Source organism: Leopardus geoffroyi, chromosome A1, assembly GCF_018350155.1.
Source record: "Leopardus geoffroyi isolate Oge1 chromosome A1, O.geoffroyi_Oge1_pat1.0, whole genome shotgun sequence".
Classification (NCBI taxonomy): domain Eukaryota; kingdom Metazoa; phylum Chordata; class Mammalia; order Carnivora; family Felidae; genus Leopardus; species Leopardus geoffroyi.
The window spans coordinates 96,243,728-96,263,379 of record NC_059326.1 but is presented as its reverse complement, the minus strand read 5'-3'; the positions used below and the strand labels follow the sequence as shown (position 1 = coordinate 96,263,379).

The 19,652-nt window shown below is 34.5% G+C and overlaps 1 long non-coding RNA gene across 3 annotated transcripts in view; it reads left to right on the top strand.

Moving 5' to 3' along the window:
• The window catches only part of LOC123602146, a 149,161-nt gene that overhangs the window by 105,581 nt on the left and 23,928 nt on the right, over nt 1–19,652 (top strand). Inside the window, exon 1 of one of the 3 annotated variants that reach the window (XR_006714390.1) lies at nt 2,444–2,474. The exons of the other annotated variants lie outside the window; for them this stretch is intronic. This is a non-coding gene — a long non-coding RNA (uncharacterized LOC123602146). Of the gene's footprint in view, nt 1–2,443; nt 2,475–19,652 lie in introns of those variants that run through there. 3 annotated transcript variants of the gene reach the window in all.

Genomic DNA, 19,652 nt, shown 5'->3' with positions numbered 1-19,652 from the left:
TTGAAATTGTTAGTAAAGTTAAAGACTGCACTTCATAGTTTTACTCAGCTTAATTTAAACCTCCAGGAATAACAGTGTTCATTGTAGCATGGTTATATTAGCAAAGACGTAGAAGCAGCTTAATTTTTACTAATAGGTGAATGGATAACTCTGGTTTATTCACTGGTGAAATGTTACATAGATATAAAAACGGCTTTATTACACAGAAATAACTGCCATAATGTAAAATAAAGAATCAAGTTGTAAAAGGATACAACATTATAGAATGAATATCTTATTGATGAGTATAAACATTAACTCAAAAAATATAAAAATATATATGGAAACTTTAGAGAGCAACTTGAGGAAAGTGAGTACCACCTGGCAAAAAGGGACAAATGGTAAGGAGTAGAGCCTTAGCTACAACTGTAACTGTTATCAATTAGAAAATTCTTAAAATTAAAAATAATAGAAAAGCTACTTGCATAAATCAAATACAGGTATTAATCACACACACAAATGCATTTAGTTGTGTAACTGCCCATGTACCAGACAGCTTAGACTAAAATTGTTGTCCACCAATTGGGGACTTAAGAATTAATGAGCACTATAAAATATTTTTATAAGTAAGATTAAGTATTTATTTTAATGTTATTCATTTTTTGAGAGAGAGAGGGAGAGAAAGCACAAGCAGGGGAGGGGCTCAGAGAGAGAGGGAGACACAGAATCTGAAGCAGGCTCCACGCTCCGAGCCAGCAGCACAAAGGCCGAGGCAGGGCTTGAACCCAAGGACTGTGAGATCATGACGCCTAACTAACTGAGCCACCCAGGCACCCCAAGAATAAGTATTTATTAAGTAAAGTATTAGAAAAGATAAATGAGGCAGCCAAGTAGTCAGATATGAAGACAAACTCCACTCAGGGTCTGTCAAAGAACTCAGGAATTGACCCTTATGTAAGAGTTAGGGTCTTGGAATTCACACTGAACTCAAAAGTTCAAGATTCTAGTGGTGCAATGCAAATTAAATATTTTTGTGCTGTTATATAAAGTATTAGTATTATTTATTGGAAATTATGGAGAGTTAATCACAAGCTACAAGAAAAACTGTCTGATGATTAGGGATACATCTATGTGAACATATTTGGAGATGGAGAATTTTTTATGTCCTAAAACATCAGTTCACTTGCCCAGTACTTGGAACCAGGGGTTAAGACTTGATAGAAAATGTAAACAAATAGTACCTAGGTACACAAATATTTCAGAATGCTTTTCACTGAGGTTAATGAGTGTAGAGTCTGATTCATTAACTATAAAGATGGTAGTTCCATTTAGATAAAAAATAACGGAAGGCAGAAGAAAAGGCGGGAAAGGAGGAGGAAAAAAGCCATCTTTTTTTTAATGTTAAAAAAAAGTGATGCTCTGAAGTGCTGATGTGTTCTATTTATTGCATTGGTTGGGCTTTCACAGTTGTGCTCAAATTTGTGATGATATATTGAGGTATCTCTTTATGATTTGTGCAGTCTTTGTACTTGTACTGTACTTGAACAAAAAAAGGACCTTTGTGGAATTTAAATTTTTGAAGTTCAGAGATCACATTGCCAGTCAAAGTCAAGTCGATAAAGTAGATGTTCTGGATAATACTGTAGATGTGAAAAGTCCCATGACCTCAAAAGTTATTAAATCTAATTTTTAGTCTTTGAGATTCATAGATGAAAAGCCCGACGTGAATAAGATAATGAGTCTATAAAGCTTCTCTGGTGGCTTAATGAATTCAAGGAGAGAAAGGACATTTCATAGTTACTATTACTAAAATATTAATGCTAATATTTAATCAAGAACAGCAACTTTTTCCCCATAGTTTCCAATTTCTATTGATCATGGTGATGAGATGCTGTCTTTCCATTATTATCTGGACACAACTTGTCCATATGTTGCCCAAAAGCACTCACTTCTTGTCTCTGAGTAAACAGGAAATGATATTCAAATGAGGACTACAATATGGAAATGAAGCCTATTATACTTGCAGATGTGCAGACAGTAGAGAGCTACAAAAGTCCACCTAGAAGATTTGGATGTGAACTAATAACTATAATTACCAACGTGATACCTTTTGTGAAAGGCTTTATGAATTTTCATTTTATCTCCTTTCAGAACCACTTACCTTAAATATAACTTAGATTCCAGCCAGCTATGATGTATCATAGCCATTTTCAGGGGCATATCCCTAGCACACTTTTAATGGAGGGCAGAAGAGAAATTATTTTCTTGATAATTTACAGTGACTTGTACCAGGAATCTGCTTGGATAATCCTGTAGGCTACTTGTGCTGTGAATGTATGTGACTGATACCTGGGCTTCTTTCTAAAGCTCTTGGTTTTTTTTGAGTGTCATAATCTTATAAGGCAATTAGGATCACTTAACGTTTTTTTTTGTTTTTTTTTTTTTGTTTTTTTTGTTTTTTTTTTTAAGGAGCTGTTAATTGAGAATTCTGGAAGGTAAGTAACATTCCAGCCCCCGAAACAAAACTGTTTCTACCATGAGCTACTCCTTGGCACCTCTTCCTGTACTTTTTTCTTTTAAGTAATGGCATGTTTAGTTTCTTAATCTGTAGGTTTAAATCCTAGGGACATCTTTGAGTCATTCTTCCTCAGACTCCATATTCTAGTTGTATAAAAATTACAAATAACAAAAAATAAAGACAAATCACAGATATTCTAGTAAAAACCCCCACAGATCTCACAATGGGAAAAGCCTTTCTAAGTATAACATGAGATATTTAATCATAAATGACAAGACTATTAAAATTTTTTACTGGAGGGGCGCCTGGGTGGCTTATCGGGCTAAGCATCCTACTCTTGATTTTGGCTCAGGTCATGATCTCATGGTTGTGAGAATGAGCCCTGCGTCAGGCTCTGCACTGGTCATAGAGCCTGCTGAAGATTCTCTCTCTCTCTCTCTCTCTCTCTCCCTTCTTCCCTCCCTCCCTCAAAAAAATTTTGACCATAAAAATTATAAATGTAAAAAAACAAGAATACATCTTTGTATAGCAACAACATCATATAAAAGTCAAGACAGAGATAAGCCAGAAAAATATTATTATAAGGTGAAAAACTATACCAATAACAATAAACTCTCAAAATCAAGTAAAGAAAAAAAATTCTAATAAAAATAAGCAAAGGCATGTACTAGGCTGGTAGGGGAAGAGGAAATAGATATAGCCAAGTTTAAGTGAAAAAGAAATGCTCAGTATCACAAGTAAAGAAATAAAATGAGACCTCAAGATTCATCTATCATAAAGAATTTAAAAATGGTCATACAAAGTTTTGGGAAAAGCAAAGGGGGAGAGGCTTTACTAATTAAAGATTATTTTAAAATTAGATTAAAATATTCATGTTGTTTTTCTTCCCACTGAACAATTCTAGAGAGAGCATCCAAAGGGAAAGATTCGGACACAGTCATTGTTGGGGTGCCCGGAAGGCTCAGTCGGTTGAGCGTCCGACTTCGGTTCAGGTCATGATCTCGGGTTTGTGAGTTCGAGCCCCGTGTCGGGCTCTGTGCTGACAGCTCAGAGCCTGGAGCCTGCTTCAGATTCTACGTGTGTGTCTCTCTCTGCCCCTCCCGCACTCACACTCTGTCTCTCTCTCCTTCAAAAATAAATAAACATTAAAAAAAAAAATTAAGACACAGTCATTGTCATAAACAACAAACAGGTCATGCATAATAGCAAAAAAGTGGCAACTATCCAACTGTCTAGTAGTTGCAAAATGAAAGGAAACAAAAATCTTGTACCAAGATGTACAAGGCCGTGTGTTCTGCATTTGCTCATTGCTTCGGCTTTATGCCACTGTCCAGTCACCATCCACTGTCGTCTCAAGCTTTATGTCCTTTTAGTTCTCCAGAGGTGCTGTTTATTTCCTCATTCAATCCAACACTTTTATCTCTGCCTAGTAATTCAGCTTCATTCACTTCTCACCACCCTCTATCCCATGCCCACTGCTCCTGAGCGTTGATAGTAATTTAGGATTGCTCATTCCCTTTCTCATCCTGTATATTTCCCTGTTGTATTTCCAGTTCAATCAAGGCAAAATCCGTAGTGGAATTTCTGGGCTGCCTCCCTAGCATTTGCGACTGGCACCTTGCAGGCATTTAATAGTGCTTATTGAGTTAACTTTGTGAATTATTTTGTGTCTATACAATAGAATACACTTCATCCATTACAGTGAGGTCATAGCATATTTGATGACTTCAGTAATGGGTCTTGACACAGAGCTAACCAAAAGCAATTATCCCCTCACCCACTACACTTAATTTTTTTCACTGAATTGCACTTGATACAATGTTACCTTGGTTTCAGGTGACCCAATGTAGTGTTTCAACAATTTTATGTTATGTTGTGTTCAACACACGTGTAGCTACCATGTGTCACCATACACTGCTATTACAATACCTTTGACTCTATCCCCTGTGTTGTGCCATTCATACCTATGACTTATACATTTCATAGCTAGAAGCCTGTAATTCCCACTCCCATTCACCCATTTGGCTCCTACCTGCACCCCCGTTCCATCTGGTAACCACCACTTTGTTCTCTTAAGTTATAGGTCTGTTTTTGCCTTGTTTTGTTTTTTCAATTCCAGATATAAGTGCAATCATAGGGTGTTTGTTTTTTTCTGCACAACTCACATAGTATAAGGTCCATCCATGCTGTTGCAAGTGGCAAGATCTCATTCTTTTTTATGGCTGAATAATATTCCATGGTGTGTGTGTGTGTGTGTGTGTGTGTGTGTGTGTGTGTGTGTGTTACCTCTTCTTTATCCATTCATTTATTGCTGGAGTCTTGGGTTGCTTCCGTATCTTGGTTATTATAAGTAATGCTGCATATATTTCTCTGAATTAGTGTTTTGTTTGTTTTTTTTCACCCATATCCTTGCGAACACTGGTTATCTCTCCATGTCTGTTACTAGCCATTCTGACATGTATAAGGTGACAGCTCATTGTGGTTTTCATATACATTTCTCTGATGATTAATGATGTTGAGCATCTTTTCATGTGTTGGTTGCCCATCTTTATGTCTTCATTGGACAAACGCCTAGTCAGGCACTCAGCTCATTTTTCAATTGGATTACTTGTGGGTGTTGTTTTGTTCTGTTCTGTTTCGGTGTTGAGTTGTATGAGTTCCTTCTATACTTTGGTTCAGGCGGCTGACTTTCTGTTTGTTGATGGTTTCCTTCACTGTTGAAAAGCTTTTTATTGGAGCGCCTGGGTGGCTCAGTCGGTTGAGTGTCCGACTTCGGCCCAGGTCATGATCTCGCGGTCCATGGGTTTGAGCCCCGTATCGGGCTCTGTGCTGACAGCTCGGAGCCCGGAGCCTGTTTCAGATTCTGTGTCTCCCTCTCTCTCAGACCCTCCCCTGTTCATGCTCTGTCTCTCTCTGTCTCAAAAATAAATAAACATTAAAAAAAATAAAAAAAAAGAGAAAAGCTTTTTATTTTGGTGTAGTCCTAATAGTTTATGTTTGTTTTTTCCTTTGCTTGAGGAGACATACCTAGAAAAATGTTCCTCAGGCCAATGTCAAAGAGATCGCTGCTCTCATCACCCTTAATTCTTAACTTGCAAGACAACACTGCCTTGAGACAAGTAGGACTAACGGTAATTGTACCATCAGGATAATGGTTATGTCAGTGATTGCCAGAAGCTCAAGACTTCCAGTTATTTCATTATGCTCTGGATTCTAACATATTTCAGGCTTTTAATACCACCCTTTTTATTTTTTTGAATCCCATCTCCCTCCATTCTCTAACTTCTTTAATCCTTCCACTGTGCTCTTTAAAAGCCAAAATCAATAATTAGTGAACTCCTCTATATTTTACCATTCTTCTCTCTTCTGACTCTAATAAAAACCTGCCCTTTTCCTAAATTAACTGTTTTCTTCGAAGCTTCTCAAATGCTGGCTCTTTTTTTTTTTTTTTTCCACATCTCTCATACTGTTGGATCCAAAGTAAAAGAGAGATCCTCCCTGTTTGCTCATTACCATATCCATATTATCCTTCCTCCCTTCTCCCAAAAACCTTCAGCTCTGAATGTCTTATTATGTGGCCCACTATGTCTCAGTCATCTACTAACCCCAAGCTATACCCACTGAGACCTTGAAGATTTTATCTCCCGACTCTCTCCAATGCTACTTCTTTCCTGTGGTCATAGTTCTGTGGTCATAATTTAGGTCATTATATAATCTGTGATACAATTTTAAAATAATTTTTAATTGAAGTGTAGTTGACATTATTTGTAGGTGTACAACATAGTGATTCTACAATTCCTACATTATAAAATGCTCCCCACGCTAAGTGTAATTACAAACTGTTACAACCAAAGTTGTTACAGTATTCTTGACTATATTCTCTATTATGTACTTTCATCCCTATGACTTACTTATTTTAAAACTGGAAGTTTATATCTCCTAATCTCCTTCACCTACTTTACCTATCCCCTCACCCTGGTGGCAGCTGCCTATTTTTGTCCTCTGTATTTATGGGTTTATTTCTGTTTGTTGGTTTGTTTGTTTTTCCCTGTGTGTGCGTGTGTACGTGCGTGTGTGTTTTGTTTGATAGTTGGTTTTATTTATTTTTAAATAAAACATATAAGTGAAATCATGTGGTATTAGTCTTTCTCTATCTGATGTATTTCACTTGCCATAAATTTACCTTCCATGTCCATCCATGTTGTCACAGATGACAAGATAGCATTCTTTTTTATGGCAGAGTAATTTTCCATTGTATATATACTACATCTTCTTTATCTTTTAGTCTATTAATGAACACTTAGATTGCTCTGTTTGTTGGCTATTGTAAATAATGCTACAATAAACCTAGAGGTGCTTATGTCCTTTCAAGTGAGTGATTTCATTTTCTTTGGGTAAATACACAGAAAAATATTTACTAGATCATATAGTATTTTTAACTTTTGAGAAACTTTCTTACTATTTTCTATAGTGGCTGCTCCAATTTATATTTTTACCAATAAGACATGAGAGTTCCTTTTATCTATATCCTTGGAAACTCTTATTATTTCATACGTATTTGATACTAGCCATTGTGACTAGTATGAAGTCATATCTCACTGTGGTTTCAGTTTGCATTTCCGTGGTGATTAGTGATGAAGAACAAATTTTCATGTGATTGTTGGCCATCTGTAGGTCTTCTTTAGCAAAATGTCCATTCAGGTTCTTTGCCCCTTTCCAATCAGATTATTTGTTTTGTTTCCTGTTGAGTTGTCTAACTTTTTATATTTATTGCATATTAGCTTTTTTTATCGGACATACCATTTTCAAATACCTTCCATTCACTTGGTTGCCTTGACATTTTGTTGATGATTTTGTTAATTGTGCATAACCTTTTTAGTTTGATGTGATCCCATCTGTTTGTTAAAGCTTTGTTTTCCTTGACTGAGGAGACAGATGTGGAAATATATCACTAAGGGTGATGTCCATAAGTTTGTCTATATTTTCTTTTAGGACTTTGATGGCTTCATGTCATACATTTAGTTCCTTAACTATTTTAAGTGTATTTTTGAAACTGGTGTAAGAAAAGTGGTCCACATTCATTCTTTGCATGAATTGGTATAGTTTTCCCAATTAGAGAGACTTTTTTCCATTGTATATTATTGTCTTTTCTGTCATAGTGTAATTGCTCCTATATGCATGGGTTTATTACTGGGCTCCCTATTGTGTCTTATTGATCTGTGTATCTGTTTTTATGGCAGCACCACAGTTTTGATTACTATAGCTTTATAGTATAGGTTGGAAACTGGGATCATGATACCTCCAGGTTATTCTTCTTTTTCAATATTCTGTGGGTTATTTGGGGTCTTTTATGGTTCCATACAAATTTTAGTATTACTCGTTTTAGTTCTGTGAAAAATATTCTTGATATTTTGATTGAAATAGCACTGATTCTGAACATTGCTGTGGGTGATATAGGCATTTTAACAATATTAATTTTTCCAATCCATGAACTTTGAATATCTTTTCATTTATTTGTGTCCTCTCCAATTTCTTTCTTCTACATTAAATTTATTCCTAGGTATTTTATTCTTCTAAATAAAATTGTATGTGGGATTGTTTTCTTAATTTTTGTTTCTGCTACTTTGTTATTGGTGTATAGAAATACAACACATTTTTGTTTACTGATTTTGTATCCTGGGATTTTACTGAATTCATTCATTAGTTCTAAGGGTTATTTGTTGGGGTCTATAGGTTTTTCTATGTATAGTGTCATGTCAACTGCAAACATTGACAGTTTTATTTCTTCATTTTCAATTTGGATGACATTTCTTTCTCTTGTTTGATTGTTGTAGCTAGGAATTCGAGTACTGTGTTGAATAAAAGCGATAAAGGTGGACCTACTACTTTTGTTCTAAGCTTAGAGAAAAAGCTTTCAGCTTTCTACCATTGAGTAGGATGTCAGCTAGATTCATCATATAAGGCCTTTATTATGTTGAGGTATATTACCTCCATACTGTCTTTGTTGAGAGTTTTTTTTTTTTTAATCATGAATGGGTGTTGAATTTTGTCAAAAGTTTTTTCTTTATTTATTGAGATATTCATATGATTTTTACCTTTCATTTTGTTAATTTTCTATATCATGATTATTTTTCAAATATTGAACTATCCCCTCATAATCATTTACACCCTACTTGATTGTGGTGATGGATTCCTTTAATGTATTTGAGTTGGTTTACTAATATTTTGTTGAGAATTTTTACATCTTGTTCATCAGGGGTATTGACCTATAATTGCTTTTCTATGGTAGTATATTTGGTATTAGTATCTGGGTAATGCCTTATACAATTAATTTGGAAACATCCAAATTACATCCTTCCTCTTCTATTTTTGGAATAGTTTGAGAACGATAGGTATTAACTTTTTAAATGCTTGGTATGAATCACTTGTGAAACATTCTGATAATGGATTTTAGTTTATTAGATTTTTATAAATAATGATTTAATTTCATTACTAGTAAGCAGTCTGTTCAGATTTTCTATTTTTTCCTGATACAGTATTAGAATATTGTATGTTCTAGGAATTTATTAATTTTTCATTGTAATATTTATTGCAGTTTTTAAAATATTTTTTGTCTGTAATTTTTCATTATAGTCTTTAAAATATTTTTATTTCTGTATGCCATTTGGAATTTTCTTTTCTGAATTTGACTTTAGCCCTTTTTTCCTTCCCGTGATGAGCTGTAGACAAAAGTTTATCAATTTTGTTTATGTCTTCAAAAAACCAGCTCTTAGTTTCATTGATTTTTTTCCATGAAAAAAAAAATTTTTTTGGTCTCTATTTCAACTCTGATCTTTATTAATGTGTGTTCTAATAACTTTAAACTTTGTCATTGTTTTCATTTCTCTAGGTTTCAGGTTAGATTGTTGGAGATTTTTCTAGTTTGCTAAGGGAGGACTTAATCAGTACGAAGTTTCCTTTTAGAACTACTTTTGCTGCATCACTTTTTTAAAAAATGTTTATTTATTTTTGAGAGACCAAGATGGAGACAGAGAGTGAGTGGGGAAGGGGCAGAGAGAGGGCGGGACATAGAATCCAAAGGAGGCTCAGGCTCTGAGCTGTCAGGACAGAGTCCAATGCTGGGCTCAAACTCACAAACCTTGAGATCATGACCTGAGCTGAAGTCCAATGCTTAACTGATTGAGCCACCCAGGCACCCCTGCTGCATCACTTTTTGAACCATTTTTTTCCATTTGTATTTTTCTCCAGGTAATTTTCGTTTTCTTCCTGATTTCTTGTATGAAGCATTGGTTGTTTAGTGGCACATAGTTTAGGTTCCACATGTTTCTATTTTGTTTTGTCCTGTTTTTTTTTTTTTTTCCATTTTTATTTTCATGTAATGATTTTGAGTTTATATTGTTGTGGTTAGAAAAGATGCCTGATATGATTTCAGTCTTCTTAAATTTGTTGAAACTTATTTTGTGGCCTAATACATGATGTATCTTGGAAAATGACCCATGTGTACTTGCAAAGGAGTATATTAAGCTGTTTTTGGACGGAATGTTGTGTGCATATATGTTAAGTCCCTCTGTTCTAATGTGTCATTCTAATCCTTTTTCATACTGCTTTTGTATCTGGATGAAATATCCATTGGTATAGCTGGAGTGGTAAAGTCCCTTACTGTTATTATTGTACTGTTAATTTTTCCCTTTATATAGGTTAGTATTTGCTTTTTATATTTAGGTGCTTCTCTGTTAAGTGCATAGGTATTTACAATTATTCTCTTGTTGAATTGATCTTTTTATCATTATGTAATATCCTTCCTTGTATTTTTTCGGTCTGTGTTTTTTTTTTTTTTTTAATTTTTAACATTTATTTATTTTTGAGAGAGACAGAGCATGGAGCCTGATGTGGGGCTTGAACCCACAAACAGTGAGATCATGAGCTGAGCCAAGTCGGACGCTTAACCAACTGAGCCACCCAAGTGCTCCTTTCAGTCTTTGTTTTAAAGTGTATTTTGCCTGATACATGTATTGTTCTCCCAGATTATTTTTCTCTTCATTTGCTTGGAATATCTTTTTCCATCTCTTCACTTTCAGTCTGTATGTGTCTTTAAATCTAAAGTGAGTTTCTTGTAGGCAGCATATTGATGGGTCTTTTCTTTTTTAATCCCTTCAGTCACTTTCTGTCTTTTGAATGGAGTATTTATTCAATTTATATTTAAAGTAATTGCTCATAGGTATGTACCTATTGTCATTTTGTAATCGTTTTCTGGTTGTATTTGTAGTTATCTGTTTCTTTTTTTATTTGCTCTTTTCCTTTGTAATTTGATGATTTTCTTTAGTGTTATACATGGATTCCTTTCTTTTTATCTTTTTTATACTGCAGTAGGTTTTTGGTTTGTGGTTACCATGATGTTCATATATAACATCCTATGCATATAGCAGTCTATAATAAGTCAATGGTAGCCTAAGTTTAAACACATTCTAAAAGCACTACATTTTTCCTCCTCCCTCCCCACTTCATATATATGATGTCATATTTTCCATCTTTTCACTTTGTGAATCCCTTCACTAGTTTTCGTCAATATAATTGATTTAACTACCATTGTCTTTTAATCTTCCTAGTAACTTCATAAGTGATTGATCTACTGCCTGTAACGTATGTTTGTTTTTGCTAGTGAATTTCCACCACAACAGATTGTGGGAAAGTGTCTAAGAAGAGCAAGAAAGCCAGGATGGCAGAAACAGAATAAGTAAGAAAGGCAAGAGCAGCAACCCTTACCTTATCACACTTAACTTCATCTCCATGCTTGGCATTCACTTGCTTCCAGGAATGTTCTGTTCCAAAATTTGCCCATAATTGTCTCCCTTACCTTTTTTAAAGCCTGTTCAAATATTCCCTTAATACAAGTGATGCTTTCCTAACTGACTTATTTTAAATTACACCATTTTCCCACCATCTATTGTTGCCTCCTTGTTCTTTTACATTGATTTACATTCTTCATAGCACTTAACACTTCATAGCACATAGCACTTACTGTACTACTTACCTGTCTCTTTATCACACACACACACACACACACCCTAGCATATCTGCTTCCACTGGAATGTAAATTCCAAAAGAATAAGGATTGTTACCTGCTTTTTCTATTGCTTTTTGCTCATCTCCAGGAATAGTGCCTAAAGCATAGTAGAGAGTCAAATGATATGTTGGATGAGTATATGAATGGCTGATTTAACACACTATCAAGTGGCCTAAATGTAGCTATAACAACAATGATGAGTATTGACATTGCTGGTCACTTTTCGAGTGATTCTTATATTTCATATATATGTACATTATATTTTACATATATGTGTATATATGTAATGTTTATTTGAGAAAGAGAGAGTGAGAGAGGGGCAGAGAGAGGAGAGAATCCCCAAGCAGGCTCCACAAGGTCAGCACACAGTTTGATGTGGGGATTGAAGTCATGAACCATGAGATCATGACCTCAGCTGAAATCAAGAGTGGTATGCTTACTGACTGAGCCACCCAAGAACCCCATATAGTCTTATATTTTTAATCTCATATGCGTAGAGAAGAGTCAGTGAGGGTGTGCATAAAACTGTTAAAATTTATCTTTGAGTGTTGAGAGTATAGAAGATTGTTTTATGTTGTGTTGACCTCTCTTTTCTAAATGTTTATCTGTAAACCTATCTTATCCTTATAATAAAAAAGATATATAGGAGATAGTTCCTCTTTTTGCTCTCTTATTTTGTCTTGTAATCAGGCTTTTAAAGACACCATGTGATTTAGGAAAAAGACATTTCAAAATAACATTTCACAAACAATGGATATCTCTAATCATGGCTTTAAGTGTATATAATGTTTGCTTACTGTATTCTAAATACTTGCTAGTCTTAAAGAGAAAAGAAGTAAATGAAAAAAATCTCTCCATAGAGTTTCTGGACAGCAAGTAAAAACCTACTTAAGGCATTTCTAGCTTACACAAGGCAAGAAAAACTGAATCATAGTTTCCCTGATTTCAGCACTGAAAGGAAGTCATTAAAGAGTGCAAAAACTGAAAAGGATCAAACAAAAAGCCTTCAGTCCCCCAAATATCCAATAGTGCAATACTCATGATAAAAAAATGGACTAATCTATTCCCGGAAATGAAGTAACAATTTAAGAAATAAAGCAAAAACTATAATCTCACATACCAAAATATACTTAGGCTACTTTAAAATAGGCTTATAGACTCAAGTTTTGCTTATAATGTGACTTTGCAAGAATCGAAACTAATTGAATTTGGGAAGTGTCAAGCACTATTTATAAGCAAAACCAAATGCTATGAGCTTTTGAAGCTCAAATCCAGTTTAAGCTTGAATGAACTCAATTTACAAATTCAGACTTTTAACTTGCTGTATAAAATTCATATGGGGGGTAACATGTTTTTATCAGCAATTAATTGGGAGTTCATACCTATACATTCTATTCTTTTTATTTTCTTTTTTGCAAATTATAGAGATACTCTGTAACCTTGAAATAAAGATGGGAAAGTGAAGGCATTTAGAGTAAGTCACCCCAAAATCTGCCACTTTGGCATGTGGACTATTTTGAACTGAAGGCAATTCAAACCCAGAAGACTCAAGAAAAAACACTTTCACCCTTAAACTACTTAAAATAATTTAGATAGAGAGCCTCATCCAGAAAGAGAGCTAGTACCAAGAGATAACTTTTTTTTTTTTCATCTGAATGGCCTATCTGTATGGAAAGAGAAACATTTAATTGCCAAACATCTGCTCTTGTTATTGTATGTGAATTACCCTCTTCCCATTTGAAGGCTGGGCTCTATCCCATTCCTTACCTCAAAATGGCATATAAGCCTCACTTGGCTTCTTCTTGGTTATTATATAGCTTCTTCTATATAGAATATAGCTTCTTCTTGGGTCTGACTTTCTTTTGGGGCCCCTGCATGTGTCATTAAATTTGTTTTTCTCCTGTGAATCTGTGTTAGGTTAGTTTGATTATTGGACCACCCAAAGAACCTAGAAGGGTAGAAGGAAATTTTTTTCCTCCCCATGAAGGTAAAGGATGGAAAAAAAAGGGAATCTAGTTGGGTCAGTTTGTCTCCTATCCTTCAAAAGATGTGTCTAGGAATGTAAATGGGGACTGAAACATTCTTACACATTTCTCATGAGAATTAATTTAGGCTGGGACTTCCAGAATGGGTAATGCAACCTGATTGTTCATCTATCATAACTGTACAATAAAGTGTCACTATCAGGAATCACAATGCTTTAAGCACATTTAAAGGAGTCTTACTCCCAGTTCCAAGAGATTCACCTTGATATAATGAGAAGCCAGGATCCTGGATATGTGGCTGCAAAGAGCGAAGGCTTAGTACACAAACCAAGATAGGCAAGCAAGATAATAGTATTAGCAGGAGCCTGTGTGCTGGCAGTGTGAAACAAGATGAGTGACTATTAGATCTAAAGTCTTGGATGCCAATAGAAGTAATACAAAACAATGACAGAAATCAACTAGAAGGACTGAGCTGACATAGCTGTTTGATGACAATACACCAAGAAAGTATACTCTGTCTGTGAATCTAGTAGTACTGTTGCTATAAACTTCAGCACTAGGTCGTGCAATTGTCAGCTAAGATTGCTTGGTTTTATGAAAGGTTGCTGCCATGGTTGTACAAGAGTATGATAATTAGAAGGCCAGTCCTTTATTAGAAGGCTGATGCGCAACAACAGATACCCCCACAGGGACAAGAAGTGGTGAGAATTCCACAAGAGAAGAGTTACTTTCTTTTCAGAAGACTTCATGGGTTCAGTCACCTGTTCCTATATATTCACCTTTCCTCAAGGACACTTTGTCCTACTTGTTAATGGTTTATTTGATGTATTTCTTCTAATACATGTCCTACTCTGTTCACATTTAGTTCTCTGACACAGTCAGAAAGATATCTTAGTACCTCTCTTCTCTTTATGGACTCCTCTCTGTCGTTCCATCTATGATTTCAGTATCCAGCCCCAGGCCAGTGTCCATTTTTGCTGACCCACTGCAGCGTGATCTGTCTTGACTTCTGCTTCACATATTCCAGGCCAACATCTTGCCAAAGCTGCATGGTGTGCAGAACCCACGTGGATCTAGCCATCCATTCTAACTCAGGCATGAACTTGCAAGTATGAGCTAATTAACGACTTATCAGAAAATTCTTAATTAATAGGGAACTACAGTCTCCCAGCTGGACAATTCAGCATTTTTTTCTCCATGGTTCATGGAAGAATGCCAAGAAGCATAAATTCCAAGTTGCCCATGGCAGTGAGCAACTCATTGCATCCTTGAATTGGTTATTTCAAATGCCTTACCAGTTTCATAATAACTAGTTTTTCATTCATATTCCCTGGGATAAGTTCCCATAATATATTTACCTATTTAAAGAAGATTGTCTCAGGCTCTGGTTTACAGAGGGACTCAAACATTAATAGTCTTCATTTTATATTCCCTGGTCTGGGGGAAAAATTGGAAGCAGCTTTTCTCAGGATGTTAGGTAGAACACATCTTTCTCAAGATAATTTTTTAAAGTTTTATTCCAGACGAAATTAGGAAAGCACTAATATTGTGCTATATTTAAGGATTTGAAAAGTTTCGCACATAAATTTGCCTGTTTGGTTTAACTCTTAATTTCCTCAGCTTTTTGGACCAACAGAAAACTTTAAAAAACCATAACTGTTTTTTAAATTTATTTATTTAATTTCAAGTTAGTTACCATACCATGTAGTATTGGTTTCAAGAGTAGCAATAACGATTAGTGACCAATGGCAAAAACGACATTGATAGCCACAGGAAAAACAAAAATAAAAACCAAAGAAAAACCAGAATTCCATGAAATTTGTCATAAGAAATACTGTGATGAATTTCTTTTTTTTTAACATGTAATTTATTGTCACATTGGTTTCCATACAACACCCACTGCTCATCCAACAGGTGCCCTCTTCAATGCCCATCACCCACTTTCCCCTCTCCCCCAACCCCCATCTACCCTTAGTTTGTTCTCAGTCCTTAAGAGTCTCTTATGTTTTGGCTCCCTCCCTCTCTAACTTTACTTTTTCCCCTTCCCTTCCTCCATGGTCTTCTGTCAAGTTTCTCAGATCCACATAAGAGTGAAAACATATGGTATCTGTCTTTCTCTGTATGACTTATTTCACTTAGTGTAACACTCTCCAGTTCCATCCACCTTGCTACAAAAGGCCAGATTTCATTCTTTCTCATTGCCACGTAGTATTCCATGATGTATATAAACCACAATTTTTTTACCCATTCATGTGATGAATTTCTTAATACTGATATATCACTGGGTTATCTCTGAAATTGCAGATAATGCTCAAAAAATGCATGCCATTCATAAGAGACGCCTGCCTTTAGGAGTCACTTTCTATGTTTTCCTATAACCCCTCAAGCAAGGACCTTGTGAGAAATTTTAACTGATGAGAAAGTTTAGTTGCATCCAATCGAGTGTAATCCAGCTTGCCAGCCTGTCTGCCTGCCTTCCTTTTTTCATTCTCTCCTTCCTTCTTTTATTTCTTCCCTCCATTTTTCCCTTCTTTCTTTCTTCCTTTTTTTTCAGTCTTTCTTAGAAGACATTATTGAAGAGGAAGGTATTGAATGCACAAAGGAAATAAAAATGCTGTTATAGAATGTATCATATCAAACCTGAAATTAATGTATCAAAGGGATAGAATTCTTAGAAAGTTTTTATTCCCCAAATAAGGAATTTTGAGACTTGTATTAAATAAAAATGTCAATTCATATATTGATGTAGATTGGGGAAAATGTCTTTGCTACTCCACCAATAATTCTCTTTTTTCTTTTATAACTTTATTTTTTATTATAATATTTTCAAACATATGAAAATAATTATATAATGAGTAACAATATACCCAACACTGGTTTAGCAGCTGTTAACATTTGGCATATTTGTTTCATCTACTTGCTAGAATAATTTTATAGTGAGGTACAAAAATCATAGCATTCACCTTATGTACTTCAGTACGGGACCAACAGGAAATAAGGACATTGTGTTAAGTACCACTTAATACCTTTATCATACCTACCAGTAACTCCCTGACACCATCTAACATTTACATCGTATTCAGTTTCATGCAAAACCTCTTGATCATAACATATTAATGTTATAATTAAGTTGTGTTTCTTTTAATTTTAAAAATACCTTTTTATGACTTTCATGGAGTTTTGAAGAAACCCCACCAGTTGTCTAATAAAATGTCTTACATTCTAGATTTCTCACATTGTTTCTTTTGATGCCATTGAAAGTGTTCCTCTATCCTTCGCATTGTAAGTCAGAAATTGAATGTAAAGGATTTATAGAATTCTGGTTAAATATTTTCAAAAGGGAAGTTCCATAGTAGATGTAACATAAGATTTTATTTGAAATATATATTTATTGAGAGTCTATTCTATAGTAAACATTGTGTACACCAATGTAAATGTATTGGGAATGAAAACATTAAATCTTTGCTCATAAAGATCTCATGATCTTCTATCAAGTTCTCTGAATAGATAGCACTTTTCCAGCTGAAAAGATAAGTTTTAGGGTTATCCTTTCTCTTTAATATAAAGACTGCTTCTCCTTTTCTATTTGTATTTTTAAATTTTTAATTCAAATATAGTTGTACAATATTTCAAAAACATAGTGATTCAACAATTGTATCCATTATAAAATGATCACTGTAAATCTAGTTACCATCTGTCACCATATAAAATTATTATAATATTGTTGACTGCATTTCCCATGCTATACTTTAGATGCTCATGAATTATTTATTTCATAACTGCAAGTTTGTACCTTTTAATCTCTTCTATGTATTTCATCTATCCCCCCACAGACTCCCCTTCTGGAAACCACTACTTTGTTGTCTATAATTATCAGCCTATTTCTATTTTTGTTGTGGGTTTTGCTTTTTAAGTGTACAAATAAGTGAAATCCTACTGTCTCTGACTTTTTCTGTCTCATTTATTTCACTTAGCATAATATCCTCTAAGTCAATCTGTGATGCTGGAACTGGCAAAATTATATCGATTTCTATGAGTAAGTGATATTTCATTTGGTATACCACATCTTCTTTATCCATTTGGACACTTAAGTTGCTTTCATATTGTGGCTATTGCAAATAGTAAGTAATGTTGCAGTAAACATAGGACTGCATAGATCCATATATATTTTGAATTAGTATTTTCATTTTTTTATTGGCATTTCCATTTTCTTATGGCAGATAACCAGGAGTGAAATTACTGGGTCGTATGGTATTTCTATTTTTACTTTTTTGAGGATCCTCCATACAGTTTTCCATACTGGCTGCCCTAATTTTATATTCCTGCCAACAGTGCATGAGGGTCCCCTTTTCTCCACATCCTTGCCAACACTTGTCATTTATTGTCTTTTTGACACTAGCCAAAAGAATGATACTCAATTGTAGTTTTGATTTGCATTTCTCTGATGATTAGCGATGCTGAGCATCTTTTCACGTGTCTGTTGCCCATCTGTAACTCTTTGGAAATATATATATTCTCGTCCTCTGCCCATTTTTTAATCTTTTCTTTTTTTGAGTTGTAGGAGGACTTTATATATTTTGGGAATTAGCATCCTATCAGCTAAATCATCTTCAAATATCTTCCATTCAGTAGGCTGCCTTTTCATTTTGTTGATGGTTACCTTTGCTTTGCAAAACTTTTTGGTTTGATGTAGTCTTAATAGTTTATTTTTGCTTTTGTTTCCCTTGCCTGAAGAGACAGATTCAGATCAATGTTCAAGAGATTACTGTTTATATTTTCTTCTAGGAGTTTTATGGTTTTAGGTCTTAATACAGGTCTTTAATACATTTGGGTTTATTTTTGTCTGTAGTGTAAGAAAATGGTCCAGTTTCATTCTTTTGTATGTAGCTGTCCAGTTTTCCCATAACCATTTATTAAAGACTGCCTTTTCCTATAGTAGATTCCTGCCTCCTTTATTGAAGATTAAGTGACCATATAAGCATGGGATTATTTCCGGGTTCTCTATTCTGTTCCACTCATCTACATGTCTACTTTGTATAGTACCATACTGTTTTGATTGCTATACCTTTATAAAATAGCTTGAGTTCTGAGATTGTGATAGCTCTCTAGTTTTTTTGTTTTGTTTTGTTTTGTTGTTGTTGTTGTTGTTGTTGTTTTATCTCAAGATTGCTTTAGCTGTTCAGGGTGTTTTGTCCTTCCCTATAAATTTTAGGATTTTTTTGTTTAGGTCTGCGAAAAATACTATTGGTATCATGTTAGGGACTGCACTGAATGGTTTCGGTGGAATAGGTTTTTTAATAATATTCTTATTAGTGGTATATATTTTTTTTATTTATTTGTGCCATCTCTGATTTGATTTATCCAGGTTTTATAATTTTCAGAATACAGGACTTTCATCTCCTGTGTTAAATTTATTCCTAGGTATTTTATTTTTTTATGATGCAATTGTAAATGGAACTGTTTTCTTATTTTCTCTTTTTGCTACTTTGTTTTTTGTGTGTAAAAACGTACCTGATGCTGTATATTGATTATTGATTCCTATACCTTAACTGAAATTATTTATATGTTTAGTTTTCTGATGGAGTCTTCAGGATTTTCTATATGGAATATGTCACTACAAAGAGTAACAGTATAACTTCTTCCTTATCAATTTGGACACTTTTATTTCATTTCTGGTCTTACTGCTGTGTTCAGGACTTCTAGTACCATGCAGAATAAAAGTAGTAAGAGTGGACAACTTTGCTTTGTTCCTAATCTTAAAGAAAAATCTTTAGCTTTTCACCATTGAATACAATGTTAGCTGTGGGTTTTTCATGTATGGCCTTTATTATGTTGAGCTATGTTCCCTCTAATCCCATTCTGTTGAGATTTTTTTTTTTTTATCACAAATCGATGTTTAATTTTGTCATATGCCTTTTTTCCGTTTGTTGAGATAATCATGTGATTTTTGTTTTTTTTTATTAATGTGATATATATGTTAATTGATTTACAGATATTGAACCATCCTTGCATCCCCTGAATAAAACCCAGGTGATGGTGGTGAATGATCCTCTTAATGTATTGTTGGATTTGGCTTGCTAATATTTTGTGGAGGATTTTTGTAACT